Source organism: Haemaphysalis longicornis, unplaced genomic scaffold (assembly GCF_048455015.1).
Source record: "Haemaphysalis longicornis isolate Haplotype H1 unplaced genomic scaffold, Haemaphysalis longicornis Haplotype H1 scaffold_2, whole genome shotgun sequence".
Lineage (NCBI taxonomy): Eukaryota > Metazoa > Arthropoda > Arachnida > Ixodida > Ixodidae > Haemaphysalis > Haemaphysalis longicornis.
The window spans coordinates 112,675,558-112,692,848 of record NW_027526295.1 but is presented as its reverse complement, the minus strand read 5'-3'; the positions used below and the strand labels follow the sequence as shown (position 1 = coordinate 112,692,848).

At 45.0% G+C, this 17,291-nt stretch overlaps 1 pseudogene; it reads left to right on the top strand.

Moving 5' to 3' along the window:
- The window catches only part of LOC144168226 (uncharacterized), a 56,482-nt pseudogene that overhangs the window by 21,779 nt on the left and 17,412 nt on the right, over nucleotides 1-17,291 (top strand).

Below are 17,291 nucleotides of genomic sequence, written 5' to 3'. Positions count from 1 at the left end.
GGTAACCTGTGCGCCGCCGCGCCGCGCCGCCGCCGCTGCTCGTTTCAGGGGCGAAGCTTCTCTTGCTCGGGGCAAGTCCCGCGTCACGCGGTCGCCGTGTCCACAAGTTAACGTGCCATTGACGCGGCGGCGCCCGGTTTCGATCCCACGACTCTCTGCTCGCAACGAGGGGTACGTGGCACTCATCCCACTGCAATACAAACCGAGACGTGAGCATGTGCTACAAACGCGCCTTATGTCCTTCACTTATTCAGATGGTGCGCGCCGTCAAGAAGATGCGAAATAAAGTAGCGCATCATGACGCTAATGAGCGCCGACAGTGACCGCCTTGATGCCGGCGCCTTCGTGTACGGGGGACGCGCGAGAATTGAGGCATCCTCCAAGTCGGAGTGGCGGGATAATAGCATCGATATGCAAATATTAAACATCGTGTATATAGGTGTATATACAATCACCCCTATAACAACGTTTCGAGTCTTTATATGATGTGCGGGCGAATATTTCACGGCTTTACCGATAAGCGTTGGAGCTTCGCCCCACTCATCATCATTCACTTCGTGCAGATTGCGGGCTTTTTTGCACCCCGTTACGTCACCGTCACGTCATCGTGTTCCGTCATGGGCGATGCTTTCTCGGGGGATTTCTCGCCGAAAACGGTGCGACTGCGACGAGAAGACTGGCTCTACATTTAGATTCCGTCAGCGCGACGCGACCACTCCCGTGGTAAACCAACCAATCAAAAAACATTTTTTACGGCTAAATTTAGTGAAACGTGAGTACACGTAAAAATCTGAGCTATTTTCTTTTCTTTTCAGGTTAAGCACGCTCAATTCTACGATAAACTGATCACTAGGCAGACGACCCTGTACTCAGCCTGACAGCTTCTGTACGAACACTACTCCCTTTACGTTTCCTTCGCGGTTTTCTGACGTCACGGGGCATGACGGCGAAAGTGACAAGTGACGGCTGTGTGAATGAGGGCTAAGGCGTGATTGTCTCGACTACCAGAGTTTAACAGTGGTTCTGGGGTTACGTGATGAGCACAACCTGGCATTGCGGTTTTCGACGCTGGTGAAAAAATAATTTTTGTGCTGTGTTATGAAAAAAACAGATGAAGGATTGACGCGCTTCCTTTTTGTCATAAACCATTAACCCTAAATTAACATAAAAAGCAACATGTTGGCGAACCACTTAAATCCCTCAAGTTAACATCGTAATTAGATATTCTTGGACCAAGTGCTAAACTTTAAGGAATACAACACACTCTCTTTCACATATATTCCGGCTTTATATTAGACTTTTCGCCGACGAGTGCGTGTTATATACAGAAAATCCTGATTGCGCCGACCAAAGTGTACTACAATATGACCTAAATAAATTTTCTTCCTGGTGCGACAGATGGTTAATAAAACTAAACGCAAATAAATGCAAAGTAATGTGAGTAACCCGTCAAAAATTGGCAGCCTATCTGCTCCTTTTGTACCAAATGTCTACAAAAGACGCTATATTTATGGACCTTTGCCAAGTAAATGCCTCCCGTCGCTTTCCCGCTCACCTCTCATATTCCTAGAAGAGCGTAGAGGCATCTTCTTTGGTAGAAGCAGGCACAGTTCTCTGAAGAATGCCGGCATCACGGTTAATGAACGACGATACTGTGAAGACTGAACTGCTGAAAGGAGCCATATCCACTGCTGAAGGTTTGGGGGCGAAGCTTCGCATGTCCACTTCCTTACCTTTGTGTGGGGTAAATGTTGATGGTGGTGAAAAAATTACCGCCAATCCACCCTGTAAATGCGGCTGGAAAGCAAAGCTGTAAACGGCACCCACAACGATTACTCATGCGACGCCCTTATTTCACTCACGTCGCTCTACAAATAGGGAAACAAGAGAGAAGTGAATTGCATTTAACCACACCCTCTACTACCTCAATGAGATTCTTGGCGAGGTTAAATAAATGCATGACGCATGAGCGGGGTTTGGTTGAGTTGTGGTGGTGTGGTAGATGAGTGGAATTTTTTTATATAAAATTGAGGCTGAAACTCGGTGTTAGATAATCTCACTTCTCCATCTCTGCCATCGCGGATGGAGGCTACGAGATCGGCGGCAGAGGCGGGGGATGTGCGGAAAGAGGAGTAGTAGAAGAGGAGGAAATACTTCAATTCAGATTTCTGAACAGCCCAGAGTGCGGCCCAGGGGAACTGGGTTCTTCTTCACGGTAGCCCATATTCAGTCCGCGCCGTACTCTGTCCACCAGCTGACGTTAAGTAGGCAGAGAGGGGCTGGACAGCAGCATCTTCCATTGCTCTTGTTCAGTAGTTGACGGACAGAGGGGAAGGTGCTAAGGGCTAAAGTCGCACACCCCGGTTATGTGGCAGAGTGTTCCAACTTCTGAGCAAAATTTGCAATGAGCGTCGGAGTGATTCGGGTGCATTTAGTGAACACGGGTCGGATGTGGGAAGGAGCCGGATTGTATGAGCCGTAGGGTAGTTTGTTATTCTATCGAAAGGTTAGGATAAACCGAAGGTAGGGTCTGTCTCAGAAAGCGATAATGCTGGGTTATGTCTCTGAACGAGACAAGCAGGTGACTATTCTTTTGCACCTCTATAGCGCGGGGGTAAGAGTGCAGGCTTGGTCGGCGTATTCGTTGCCCTCCATGGAAGCGTGAGTGGGTGTCCAGATGAGCTGAATGGAACAATTTATGGAGTTGTTTTTTAGCACACGCAGTGCAGGTGGAGATACCAAACCGGACTGGTAATTCCGGTAGGCTTCTTGGGAATCGGTGACTACCTTACGAACCTCTGGTTGAGTGAGAGCCAAGGTGATAACTGCCTATTCTGCTGCCGTCATGTCTTCGGTACTGAGTAAGGCACAAGCAAGGAGGTTGGTCCTGGAGGTAGCCAAAATGATGGCGTACTGCTGCCCTCGATGTTTGGAGGCATCTTTGTAAATAACTGCATGATCCTCACCGAGGGTGGTGTTCAGCGCTTGAGTCCTTGCTTGTCGGAGACCCTCGTCGTGTGAAGGTTTATATTTGTAAGCAAAGGGAGCGTCTTTAGTTCTTGTCTCCAGACGTTCAGGAGTTTATCAAGCCGAGTGACATTCTGTGCTGACTAGACAATCTGGTGAGGATAAGGTGAGGCGCCGCATTTCTGCGCATTCTGAGCTTCTGGATGGAAAGATGGCCCTCTACCAGCTCTTTTATTTATTTATTTATTTATTTATTGATCGCAGCGTTTTAAGGCGCCGACGCAACACAGGCGATGAGACGCGCCGTGGTGGAGGGCTCCAGAACTTGGGCATATTTTAGGTGCGCCGAAATCTCGTATACACGGGCGTTTTTGCTTTTCGCCTCCATCACAAAAGCCTCCGCCGCGGCCGGGACTCGAACCCACGTCCTTGTGCTCAGCAGCACAACGCCGTAGCCACTGAGCCACTGCGGAGGGTCTCAATCACCTCTTCTTCCGTGTTCTGTAGCCCCGTGCTAAGCAGCCTCTCTGTGGACGCGCTTATTGGAAGACCAATGGCTTGCTCAACCGCGTTTTTATTCATTATATAAAGCACTTTTATGCTCCCCTTTCCGAGAAGAAGACAAGGGGTTGACGAAAGGAATTCTCGAGAGGACAACAACTTGAGCTTGTAGGAAAGGGAGCCGAGTAATCCTACATTTATTCATGTCGCGTAGGCCCGGCCAGAACGAGGGGCCTCCCAGCTGCTGAATCAACGTTCCTACTGGGACGCGTGGCACTACCCACGCAGCCCGGGCAAGCCCCGCTGATCATGATCGTGGGATGATGCAGATGATGATAGTGGCGCTGCTATAAGATGAAGTGCAGGCCACTACAAACTAATCGAAAGGTATCGGATTCCTTGAGGCCTGGCTTCTTCGTGGCAACTCGCCTGATTATGTGTATGTGTATTGATGCTGTGTTTGAAGCGCTGCAAACATGCGTCGCTCTTGGTGTTGGCCTGAAGATGTACGCACAGGACCTTGATGCCGTGTCTTGCTGTGAAGGCCTGGCCATCAAGGAGTATTTGCCTGTTCCTTGAAGTGTTATTTGGCGTGAGGGCGGGTGACAAGGTCTGAGATTTTTAACGTGAACACTAGAAGTGACAGGCTTTGGCACACTGGCGTATTAGAAGTGAGATGCCATAGGTTGGTGTGAGCTGTGTTTATCGCTATCGCGTGGCATTCAGCGAGAATGCATGGGTTGAACCAGTAGATGTGCTTAGTGAGTGCACCACTTCTCTTTCCTGTCTCCGCGTGGGCTCGTACCTAATCGGTAAGACAATGGACTCTGGCTTTGTCACTCTATTGGTTACGGGTTCGATTCCTCGCTGTGCTAGCAAACTCTTTTATTTGCTCGCGGGAGTTTTCTGTTGGCACCAACGGTGGCGAAAGAACCCTTGGGGGTAGAGGTAAAAAGCTTTGCTTTAAAACGTTAGTGTAATCTACGTTCACCCCCAGTTACTGCTTGAGGGTGGTAGTGTCCCAAACCTTTCAGGTGGCGGGTGGCGGCCCTGGTGTCGCAAAGGCGTGGACGGCTTCCGTTTGCTACTGCCGAGTCGAACCATTTGCTATGGACTACCTCGTGGTTCAAAACGCATGAAGCAAGCGTGGTAAAGGAGGCATTGCTTTCTGAACGAGGCCAACCCGAACGGCTCTGAAAATGGCAATGTTTTCGCTTATTTGGCACTTTATTGCTTCTGCTCTAAAAAACAAGAAATCCGGTAAGACGAGGTCACAACCAAGGAGCGCTTCAAGAGTGAGCCTTAACCGCCTCCGCTCAGTGGTGTTAAAACGATTCACTTCTCGGAACGCGAGGCTGCGTCACCAGCTTCACTGCACATCGCCACCACAAAACTGTTAAAATAATTGACTCTTTGCAACTTGCATTGGACGCTTTTTGGCATCCTACCCTCTACCCCCGCGCTTCGGCATTACAGGGAAGTTGAAAAATTGCCGCATCTAGAAAAACAGCAGTGCAGTGGGCCGAGCTAGAGTGTCTCCACAGTGACAGCGGATCCCGGGAGAGAGGAACCAACAGAACCCCAGCAGTGCAATGTAGTTTTGTATTTCACTCTAAAGAAAACACCATGTAAAGCACGCAGTATGTTTTATTCGGCAGCAGCCATTCGTCATCCCATTCGTCCTCGTTTTCCGAAGGCCAACCCGCGTAGGGCAAATCATCTTGTAGCGCATCCTCAACTCAGTAGCCCTCCAGTTCATTATCAGCGGGTCCGGTGGCAGCCTCCTTGTGTGTGCTGTAAAGGGATGGTTAGACGTATTGATCGTTACGGTCTTTGACGCGACGTACAAAAGGCACGCCGGTTGCTACCCGACGACAATGACAAAAGGGGGAGCGCCTCATGTGACGTAAGCCCACGCACAAGCCTGGATGACGCAGGCGGTCACCGCGATGCACTTGTTCCCGTGTGCTCCCTGTTTTTTTTCCTTAAAACTACTGCGCGAAAATCGTGCGCGGGGCCTCGCTCCAGGGACAACGGGCGGTCGCCGCGAGGCAGGAGCTGACGTGCGCTCAGTGTTTTCTAACGTGGCAGGCCGGATTTGCGTCGGCCTAAACAGTTTTACTCTAAAAATCTCTAGTGACCTGCACACTGAGGGACACTTACTGTCACCGCTCAAGGTCAACTTCTTACCAGCGAATGTATCGGTATTAAGAGGTATATTCCAAGAATCTCGAACACAAACGAACACGTAAACTTTTTTTTAGTACTTACGCATGCACAACTTCAGGGAAACCAGACACTCTAAGCATTGACTTAAAAAGGGGTCTGAGATATGCTACCTGTAAACATATTTAAACTGTAGCTGATACTATATGGCCGGAAATATATACGAACATTAAAATATATAGAAAAAGTGTTATAAGTTGTCATGTGGTCGGTATTGTCGTTCCTGCAAAACATAACTTACGTTAAAACATGCGATTAGGATTTGTTCGTTCTTTTTATCGCTGATAGGCTTCTAAGGCCTGCACAAAATATTGTGGGACAGCCTTATTAAAAGGCTAGCCTACACCAGTGAGTGATCCTTGTAGGTTTGTTGTAATTGAAAAAGTGCCTAAATGAAGTTGTCACGCTTCCCCGCTCTTGTTGTCACTAGGTGAAGGATACAACTTACCAGCTCCCCTGTGGTATTTCGCCTACGTTCAAGAACACTGCGCTGTGGTTAAGGTTATAACAAGTGCTACTATCAGAAAAAGTGAGTACACCTATTTAAATAAAAAAGTTCCGTTTTCTTCAATAAAGTGTTGTACAAAAGTACTTCTGCCCTGCACGTGTGTATCATGGCAGCTAACAGTATATTTCTATTGGCGGTGATCATTTATTTGTACTAGAGCTGCCATTACAGCTGTTTCTATATTTTAATTCACATGTGACAGGCGTCTTCCAGGTGCATACGTCTTGGCGGTAGTCCTTGACCTAAGCGAAATTTCGAGCGCTACAATGACTATACCCACTGCCAGAGAAAACATATTCACGGGTGTATTTATGCTGCCAAACTTTAAGAACTGTTATACGTTCTATGTTCTACTGCTTTGTTTGGAAGTCTTTGCGTCAAAAGGTTGGCTTTGTAGCATTGCGTTGATAAGTGCGAGCGGAACGCTCATTTACCTGAACAAGACGACCGACTTTGTTAAACCGAAAGTTTAATATTATTTCCCATTGAGCTCGAATATATCCCTAACGAAACGTTCTTATATTTTAAAGCTCTTCTTATTTGTGTTACACAAAAATTGTTGTGTTTGCCCGAGCACAATAAGAAGCTTACTTCCTATACTTCTGATGTTTTGCTTCTTATTTCAGATTTGGCTATAAAAAATGGTACCATGGTTATCAACAGCTGTGAACTCTGGAAAAGGCACATACGAAAAAATAATGGTGAATTACAAGCCGCTCTATCAAAATGCTGCAAAAGGTTTTTCAGGACCTATTGCAACACAGAAATAAACGAGAGAGTGCACAAAAGTCGCCTGTGCGGAAGGTATTAAAAACAGCTATGTAATTTTGCTGTAGAAATCAGTAAGCAACTGTTAGATTAGCCATTATTATTACGGTTTAAAATAAAACAGTTTGAATGCCTTGATCTTTGCGCCTCATTTCCGCTCAGTTCCTTAAGACACTGTGCTTGGAAATCTCTCACTACTACAATAGGCAATGTAGCAAAAGTTGGATGTACCGGGACGGCGGGTTCTGCCATCGTAGCAGAAAGTGACAGTAAAGATATAAGCTAAGGGCTTAAAGCAAATTTTTGATTTACCTAAAGCGAAATAACACAGAATTAGTAAGCCATCACACTTTCATGGGAATTTAGAGAAAAGCGGCAACGTGATATGTAGCGAGGTGCAGCAAGCTCAGAAACGCAAAACGGCAAAAACGTTCGAAGTATTTCTAATGGATGTAGTTTTTTTAATGCAGTCTGCTCCCATCGCAAGAAAACAGCCCACAAATTATTTGCAGAAGCAGTGTTCAAAATAGTAGTTATTACCGTAAGAATTCGAACAAAATTTTTTGTCACAAATTGCGTGATAGGACCACTTGCTACCAAATAACGACATCTACGCACAACAGGGTGACGATAAAGTCGACATTAACGGTTGAAACGCAAGCCCCCAACAAGATTTTTGTATAAAGAAATGGTCGAACGCATGCAAATTTTATCAATCCGGCAGTGAAAACGGAAAGACCTCCCGTCCCCTACATGCCAAACAGGAAATCACCTACTCCTTCACGCCGCGCGACTGTCAGGATTTCACATCTGTTTTCTAACTTTGTTTTTGCTTCTGCTTTCTTGTTACTGCCTTGACGTTCCTAGAGTTGAATCCTACGTTGCATGAAATAGCACAAACGTGGCGAACCATTTACACTGAAGCGAAAAAACAGTTTTAGGACCGACAATTTAGTTACAGTGTATGGACTAGTTGTTTGCCTAACTTTGAAAAATATTGGAGAACCGTGCCGTGGTGCGTGGACTAATGAGAACACACATGAGAACACCTGACGTTTTACAATTGATAATATAGCCAGACAACCTGGCCAGTCTCTACCAAGCTGCGCACGTCTTTAATGTATGGGGCCCTCGGGGCTAGGTGAAGCTGACTTTAAGTATTCAGTCAAACAGGTTCCGAATGCAAATCCGAACATAAACTTCGTTTACATAAGTAAGCGTTGTACATCTCGTTGGGGTGTAATTTCTATAAAACATTACTGCCAGTGTTAACGAATAACTTGCTACAAAGAATCTACACTATGGACTTTTTCCTCGGTTCGCACGCATGAAAAAGTTTGGCAAGCTAAGTACGAGTCCTGATGCTCTACACAAACTGCAATATCTTAGGCAGATTAAACAGAAACGGCTGTAATATGCCTAGAATTTTCTCAAGACGAAGCAAAAATAGATTAGTGGCATGGTGTAACAATCAATTCTTAGTGGACACACTTTTTGCCGCTTCGTTGTTATCCAGTGTCATAGTAGTTTGTAGTAGTTCTAAAATATCAGTTTCGATACAACAGGTAATAAATTCAAATGCTGGATTTGCTTCGTCAGGCCATAATTTGACGAAAGGCCCTCTTTCTGGTTGATTATGCATTTCGCTGGCATGCATTCTTACATCTCTTACTTGCAAAAAAAACGTATTGGCTGCGCCAATCACGCAATAATATTCGCCCAATGCATGCCTTCATGCTTTTTACGCATTGAAAATACCGTACTGGATGTACGTGCGGTAATATGTTGGTGGCAATACATAGCTTGCACATGACGTCACGCCCGCCCGGTCGTTGGCCCGGCGGCCATGTTTGTGAATCGGTTGTCGTTCGGTGCTTGTGTCTTGCAAGTGGTGCGTCCGAATTCGTGGTGGCATTCTAACGCTACTCACTTACTTCTGCATGCGATGGCACGACATGAACCTATGAACGCTGGGTACTACTCGGGGCTCATCGGGAGTGTGCGTCTTCGTTACGAGGAAAAAGTTAAACTGTGTGATGGCATCGACCCGTACGAGCTGCGGCCCGGAGTGGACACATGTGCCAATCTGAGTGGCTTCCCTGATGTCACACACGGTGACAGAGTGACGTATCTTGTGTTTCCTGCGAAGTTCGTGACGCTCGAACAGATTGAAGCGTACAAAGCGTTGGAATCGCACATCACCAGCGGCTGGGTAAAGCACCTTTCGGCGAAGCATCTGCAGGACGACAAAGTCATCGTGCTTTGCGAGGTGAGCACTATGAATCCATTTCGTGATTGTAAGCTTTGTTAATCTCTCTACGATTTCGCGAAAAAAACGTCCGTACGCCGTCTTGAGCTAACAGCCTTGTGTGCGGCGCAGCTCAAAGGCACCATTCGGTTGGCTGTACGCAAGCGAGTGCGTCAGCTGCCCGCTCAGCGCGAGGAAAAAAAGGGAAAGGTAACCGACGGGCTTTATGGGCCTTCGTTTTTAATTCGCACACTATGGGTGGCATTACTTGTGAGCTGTTTAAGACAAGTTCTGTACACCCCAACCCTTGTAAAAAAGGCCTGCGCATGCTTTTCGCGTTCAAGATGATATGCCCATGCTAAGCGTAACAACATGTCATTAACGCCGGTATTTTTTGTTGCCTTCGCAGGTGAACCACTCGCAGAGACTGGGGCAAAGACCTCTGCAAGTGTGGCTTCTGTGCCAGAAGAATGCTACTGTTGTGGCGGCACATTGCACTTGTATGGCTGGACCCAGAGAAGACTGCTCCCATGTTGGAGGCTGCTTGTTCGCTGTTAAGACAGGCATCAAGATCATAAAGTCAACAAGTTGCACGCAGAAGGACAATTCGTGGCTGCCCGCTTATGTTGAGAAGGTTCAGTTTAAGTGACTTAGGGGCATTGACTTCACGTCATCCAGAAGCAAAATGCACAAGCTTGAGAGCATCGCCACTTCAACAGAAGCAGGACCAGTGAAGGAGCGAGCTCCTGGCCACCCCCTTCTGCAGATGAGCTTTCTCAGCTTTACAGCTGAATTCAGGCAGTTGGTGTGGTGCCTTGAATTTTTTCACTGCTTCCTGGCTATGACGGACACTCTCAAAAATCCTGTACCAACGCATGATGCTCATTTGAGGAAACTCTACGCGGAGGAAATGTTCGCATATGACTTGGATGTTTTGGTTGAGAAGGCCAACGATGTCATGCCGTCACTAACTGTTAGTGAAGGTAGCGCAAAGGCTATTGAAGCCATGACAAGGCAACAGAGCAGCTCGCCGAGCTGGTTTACGTACCGTGCTTGTAGAGGCACTGCTTCTGTAATGAAAAAGGTGTGCCACACAAGCATTGATAACCCTAGTCTATCACTGCTGAAGTTAGTGTGCTATCCTGAGAAACAAGCATTGAAGACTCCTTCCGTCACATGGGGATTGGAAAATGAGCGCCATGCCTTTAGAGCATATGAAGCCAGCGAAGCTGGAAAGCACGACGCATTCAAGTGCACAAAGTCGGGACTGCATATCAGTACGGAGCACCCATTTGTTGGAGCAACACCAGATGGTCTTGTTTGTTTCACTTGCTGCGGAAAGGGTGTGCTCGAACTGAAGTGCCCATCCTCGATGAGGGAAGTGAAGAATATAACCGGATGGTTGGCGCGGGTTCCTGTCTAGAAACAAGTCAGTGGCGCAGTACACGTACGCCGGCAACATGATTATTTCTACCAGGTGCAGACGCAAATGGCTGTATGCAATGTGCAATGTGTGACTTCGTTGTGTGGACGCCTAATGTGTTGCATGTCGAGAAAGTATGGAAGGACGAGCACTTTTGTGCAGAAATTCTGGGTGCTGCGAGAGATTTTGTTCATCCATGCAATCCTTCCCGAGCTGTTCCGCAGATATTTCACTGGACAAAGTGCTGGGGCAATTGCAAACTCACCCAAGGATGTTTTTTGCTTTTGCCAAGGACCAGAAACTGGAAAGATGGTTGCTTGCGACAACCCACACTGCCGCTACAAATGAGTTAACTGTTCTTTCGTTTCACTGAAGCGGGCACCAAAAACTGCACAGTGGAATTGTCCCGAGTGCAAAGGACCAAAGACCAAACAGCCCGTGACGAAAGCTCTGCGTAAAGTTGTACACGTGAAGAGCGTCTTGAAGCTGCAACAGCATTGGCCCGTGTTTGAAATTGGTCCAGTGTGACGTCGAGAAATGATGATCAACGGCAACAGCAGATTGCGAAATTGCTTTATTGAGACATGATGGAAAAGAATTTACAACGACTCTTCTACTCTGACTGATGCCTGCTCTGCAGACACACCTTTGAGTGCAGCAACGGTTGGAGGACACAAGTGCGACAGTACACTACAAACAGTTTTGTCAACTGGTGTGACCACATCATCTTGCGTGAATGCAACATAAACAACAAGAATGAGAGAATTCAGAAGAATGAGCTGATGTCTAATGAGTTCAATTACTCCTTCTACATGAATTCTTACACTTGCATGCTTTCTTGTGCCTTGCACCTCATCTGCTGAAAGTTGTTTTTTCCCTTTTCTGAAATGTTGAAGCGAAGCAAGAGGTCAGCATTTTCAGGTTTAACTTGAGCTTCATCATAAATAAATTCTTGGGATCGAGTGAGCTTATTATTTGCATTGTGTAAACAGTGCTGGCTAGTGCCTTGAACACAGCAAATAAAACAGCAAAGTTTGTCAACCCAGTGTACAGCCGTACGTTTTCCTCTGAACTTTTGAATGCGACTTCGGACACCTCAAGCTGCTCTTTTACTTTTTGTAATGCATACATTCCTTCGTTTTCCACTACACAGCAGTGCTCCAATGTCTCTACAACTTGCATGCTCATGTTGGTCTGAACAGCAGTTTCTGTACATTGTCTGCCATAACTGCGTCCACATGCTACGACAAACTGAAAGCAAGTATCGCACATCGTTTCCAACCACGGTAACAGGCCAGTGGTAGCTGCAGCTGCAGATGGAACTTTGTGTCAGTCCTCATTTTCCTCACTCCGGTTCTTTAGTGCTGCAACTATTGCGGGACACAAGTTGCCAAGTGCACAACACACTGTCATAATCTTGTCCAGCGCAGTCAGTTCATCCCCCTCGCGACAAGCAACATAGTTAATAGGCACAGTAGACTTCAAGAACACGAACTTATTTCTGATCAGGCCAATAACACGCTCCACATGGATCCTAACATTCGCAAGCTTCCTTGTTCTTTCCACGACTTCAGGGGACAGCTGCTTTTTCCCTTTTGTGTACGCTGTGAGATGGAGGCGTGCACAATAAAAGCCAACACTGTCTTCTATGTTGAACCCCCTATCTGTGAGGACAACATCACCAGGAACGAAGTTGTCCAATAAGCCACAATGCTCTGTGATGTGCTTATCGCTGACACGCCCCCCTAGCCTTCTGAAATGTATGTTACTACACCCTGTGGTGCATTTGCAATAAGAAACTTTGCAGTGTTGCTCCTTTTATACGTTGACCATGTTTCACTTCTAGAAAGCAGATATGACGGCCTTTCAATGTTTATTTCGAAGCAGTCAATAATTACGGTGACTTTAGTCCTAAGCGAATCAAAGAAAGCTTGTGGCATGGTACGCTGCAGTTCCTCACGCCCTGGCCAGGTTATCTGGGATTTAAGCCGACAATATGCAACGTGCAGCCACTTGTCAAAAATTCTTGATACTGTTGCTTCAGAAATATTGAAGCTATCCTTCCCAATGAGTATGACGGGGTTTGTATAGTATTTTGCAATCAGAAATGAGCTTATGGAGCAACTTTCTTGAGCAGGTATGTGAACAGTCCGAAGATAGAGCGATGGACCAGCCTGGACAGATTTTTTTTACTTTGAAGAAAAAAATCTGCAATATGGTAGCTTCCTGCAACTAGTAGGTCACATAGTCACATAAAAGACCTCTGCAAGGGGCACTTTGTGTTATATTGCTAATGTTGAGTTGTGATACCGCGTTTCCCGATCCAAATACTTATGATGTTGCCTACCATGATGTTGCCAAATACTTATGATATTGCCTACTTATGATGTTGCCAAAACATCATCGAATGGACAGATGTATGTACCGGTGTCTGTTGAATTTTTTCTCAAGCTTCCAAGGATGGGCTCTCTGTCCGTTTATAAAACATCCCTATAAAGGTAACGTAGGTGGTGGTCCAGACATCCTAGGGTAACTCTAGTGGTGTTAGTATACCGTAATTTCGTTCAGTATATGCCGCATGGTATTTTTGGCCCTCAAACGCCAAATTACCAGGCCCCATGAAGGGTCTGAAGCTAATCTATATTAAAACATACCCCATGTAGTGTTGTTTCTTAAACTTTGACAACCTTCCCTTTTTTGTGATGCCATCCGATGGTAAAAGCATTCCTGTCACGAGTAAATCTGTGGTCTTAATATCAGTGAGCATTGAAAAAAAATACTGCAAGAAACAACCTTGACGACAGAGGCAGCATTTGGGGACCTTTTCATTGAAGGGTGGCGTCCACCATATGTAGCCAATGTAGCCATCTTCCTCCACTATATGTAGCCAATGCGGCATTGAAATCTCTATCACACCTTACCGAACGCTGAACAGCAGTCAGGATGTTATCTGATAGACCGACTCTTCAATAAAACTGAATCTGCTCACCTTGAGGGGCTCCGCGAACAGATACTGACTGCCGCGTAACGTATAACGTATAAACCTACTAAGACTTCTAGAAGTCACATATCAGTGATGCATGGGTGGAATAAACCTACACAAGCAAAGTGATAATTCTCCTATCCGAAAGGAAGTGAGACATGGAATCTCCCCAAAACTGTTCGCAGCGTGTGTGAAAGTGAAATTCAGAATGCTTGACTGGGAAAGCATAGGATTAAGAATAAACGGGAAATACTTGTGCCATTTGAGGAATACGGACGACAAAGTATTGCTGAGTGAGACTGCAGCAGAACACATTCAAATAGTGCTTGAGCACAATCACAAAGCTAGGCCGTGGGTTAAAATATAAATAAGCAATAAATAAAGTAATGAGAAATAAACACGCCAAGAACTTGTTCTTCAGCACAGGAAATGAAACGCTACAAGGAACACACAGAATATACCCGCCCCTGATGGACGGTAATGCTGACCACAGCCACGAGAGAAAAATCCAGCGCAGATTGCGTAAGGGCTGGGGAGCCCTCTAAAACTCCCCTAATAAATTAAAACTAAGCTATCTATATCAGTCAAAAAATCTACAACCAGAGCATGCTTCTCCTAATGACATACGGAGCTGAAACTTGGCACCGTACAAAATAAATACAAAGCAAATAAAGGTCAGCTCAATTGGCCATGGAGCGAATATTGTTACGAATAATAATACATGAATTTACTCAGATAACTGATGATCTTGAAGCCCTAACCCTCAAATGTCATCAAATTATCTTCTCTGTAATTTATCGACCACCTAGCGGGAACGTTTCTAACTTTTTCGCTTACCTGGATACGTTTTTTGGCTGGATTAATCAACACAATTTCCGTCTGGTTTTGGGCGGTGATGTAAATATCAACCTGCTAAACGAATCAACAGCCCAAGGCGACCTTTTAAGGCTACTAAATTCAAATGCGCTTGTTAACGCCATCAATACACCCACTCGTATTCAAAATCAGTCTGCAACACTAATCGATGTATTCATCACGAACATCGAAATTTCAGAAACAGTTTCAGGCGTCATCGCAGCTGACATTAGTGATCATCTGCCTTTATTCCTAATAACAGATCAAAATGTAGTTCGTAAAACTTTTAACCAGGCGCACAGTATAACATTTCAAGATATAAACTCTTCGACGTTAGAAAAGTTCCGGAACAGACTTTCGCAAGTAAACTGGAAAGAAGTGTATGCTCAAAGTTGCCCTGACAGCGCCTATGACGCATTCTTGTCAATATTTACATCGGCCTACCAGGACTGCTTCCCCTGCAAGACATTCAAACCCTAAAATTCGCGCAAACCCTGGATTACGCCTGAATTTTAAAATTAATAAAAAAGAAAAATGCTCTTTTGAAACATTATTTAAATACTAGAGATAAGGCCGACCTACACGCGTTTAAGGTGTTTCGAAATAAAGTAACTGGGATCCTAAGACAAACCAAAAAGAACTATTTACATAATTTATTTAATGCAGAAACCCTACGACGAAGCGACATTGTATGGCAAAGACTGAACTCTGTACTTGGCCGAGGACTGCAGCACACGCAAGATAAGCAGGAGCTAAACTTGAATGGAACATTACCATCTGGCGCGCCGCTTGCCAACGCCTTTAATCATTTTTTTGCGTCCCTCGATAAAAGTGCTCATGACTTCCATGCCTTAGACTACATGCCGGCCCGAAACTGCGCCAGCGCATTTTTGGCCCCGACAAACAATGACGAAGTCTATCGCACCTTTTTCAGTTTTCGGAACAGCAAGGCCCGTGATGCAGATGACATACAGATACGACCAGTCAAATACACACTAGATATAATTTGCCCTGTGCTTGTGTATGTATTTAACCTTAGCTTCTCACAGGGCGTATTTCCAAAAAACATGCAACTAGCGAAAGTAAGTGTCATCTTCAAGAGCGGCGATTTGAACTGCTTATCTAACTATAGGCCAATATCGATACTTCCGGTTTTTTCAAAAGGACTTGAAAAGCTAATAAATGACCGAATGACTTCGTTTTGCGGGAAGCATAACCTAATAACAGCATCACAGTTTGGTTTTAGAAAGGGCCTTTCCACGGAATGCGCGCTTTTAACACAAAAAGAAATAATCCTCCAGGCTATTGAAAACAAACTGCTAACACTCGGTGTCTTTGTGGATTATAGCAAAGCATTTGACCGCTTAAATCACACCACTCTCATAAAGAAGCTTGAACATTATGGTTTCAGGGGGATATTTTTAGATCTATTGAGTAGCTATCTGAAATTCCGTTCCCAAAAGGTAATTATAAATGGCCAAATGTCTGACGTGATGAGTATGCAATGAGGTGTACCGCAGGGAAGCATTTTCGGTCCCCTCCTATTTAATATGTATATAAATGACCTAGTCGGAATTGACCATTCTACCAAATATGTAATCTATGCGGATGACACCACATTACTCTTCTGTTCGAACGACGCTACTAGTCTTATTGTTCATGCTAACGATGTATTAAATAAACTAAACAAGTGGAGCACGTTCAACTCCCTAACAATTAACACTAATAAAACCAAGGCGGTACTCTTCAAACCAAAAAACCAGACTGTGAGTTTTAACGTTGGCCTCACGATTGGAACGTCTGAAGTAGAAATCGTCACTACATTTCGAAGTCTTGGCGTTATCTTTGACGAACACTTATTGTGGAATAAGCACGTAGATTCTCTCGCTAACACATTATCGCGAACTGTCGGTGCAGTCACCAAGTTGCGTTTTCTACTACCCACCAATATAAAGCTACTTATCTACAATTCTCTTTTTCTTTCGCACCTGAACTACTGCTTACTGGTCTGGGGAAATACTACTGCGTCAAATATTAATAAAATCCACTTGTTACAAAAGAAAGCCGTTCGCGCTATCTGCAATTCATCATATGATGCTCACACAAAACCACTTTTCCACAAGCTGGGTATTCGCGCTGCTCCGGATTTATATACCTACATACTTACGAAAAGATATAATCTTGGAATAAAATATAACAACACGTTCATCGCGAAACTATCTAATCTAACTCGAAACCATCCCCGTTATGAGACACGCCATAATGAAACTTGGTATATACCGCATGCACGTACTAACTATGGCACCCAGATGTTGAGCTATGCGTTACCATTGTTACTGAATTCGCTATAACTTTGAACGTTAAACTTTCAGCGTTACCTGTATGAACTTCACCTGTATTTCTGATCATGCAATTTTTCGATGTGTAATAGTGTACTATAATTTCATATTTCGCCTGACTAGCACTATGTACAAAATGTGTTCAAACAATTTTGCAATGCTCCAGTTGTGCATTGCCCCATTCTCTTATTCTAAACGTTGTATAATAACCAGATTGACACAATTCTTGTTGCCATTTGCTTTACTTTTATTTGTTTTTTTTGTTTTTTTTCTATGTTCTGTTTTTCTCTGTTTCCTCTCTCTCTTTTCCACCACTCTTTTTTTCCATCTCTCTCTTTCTATATTGCTACATGATGCAGCAATGTATTACTATTAACGGGGCGCAGACCTTTGTCAAGCCGCGTACCGCAGGCTTTTTATCTGCCCCCTGGCACCTGTATGAATTTGCAGTTGTCGAATAAAATTGATTGATT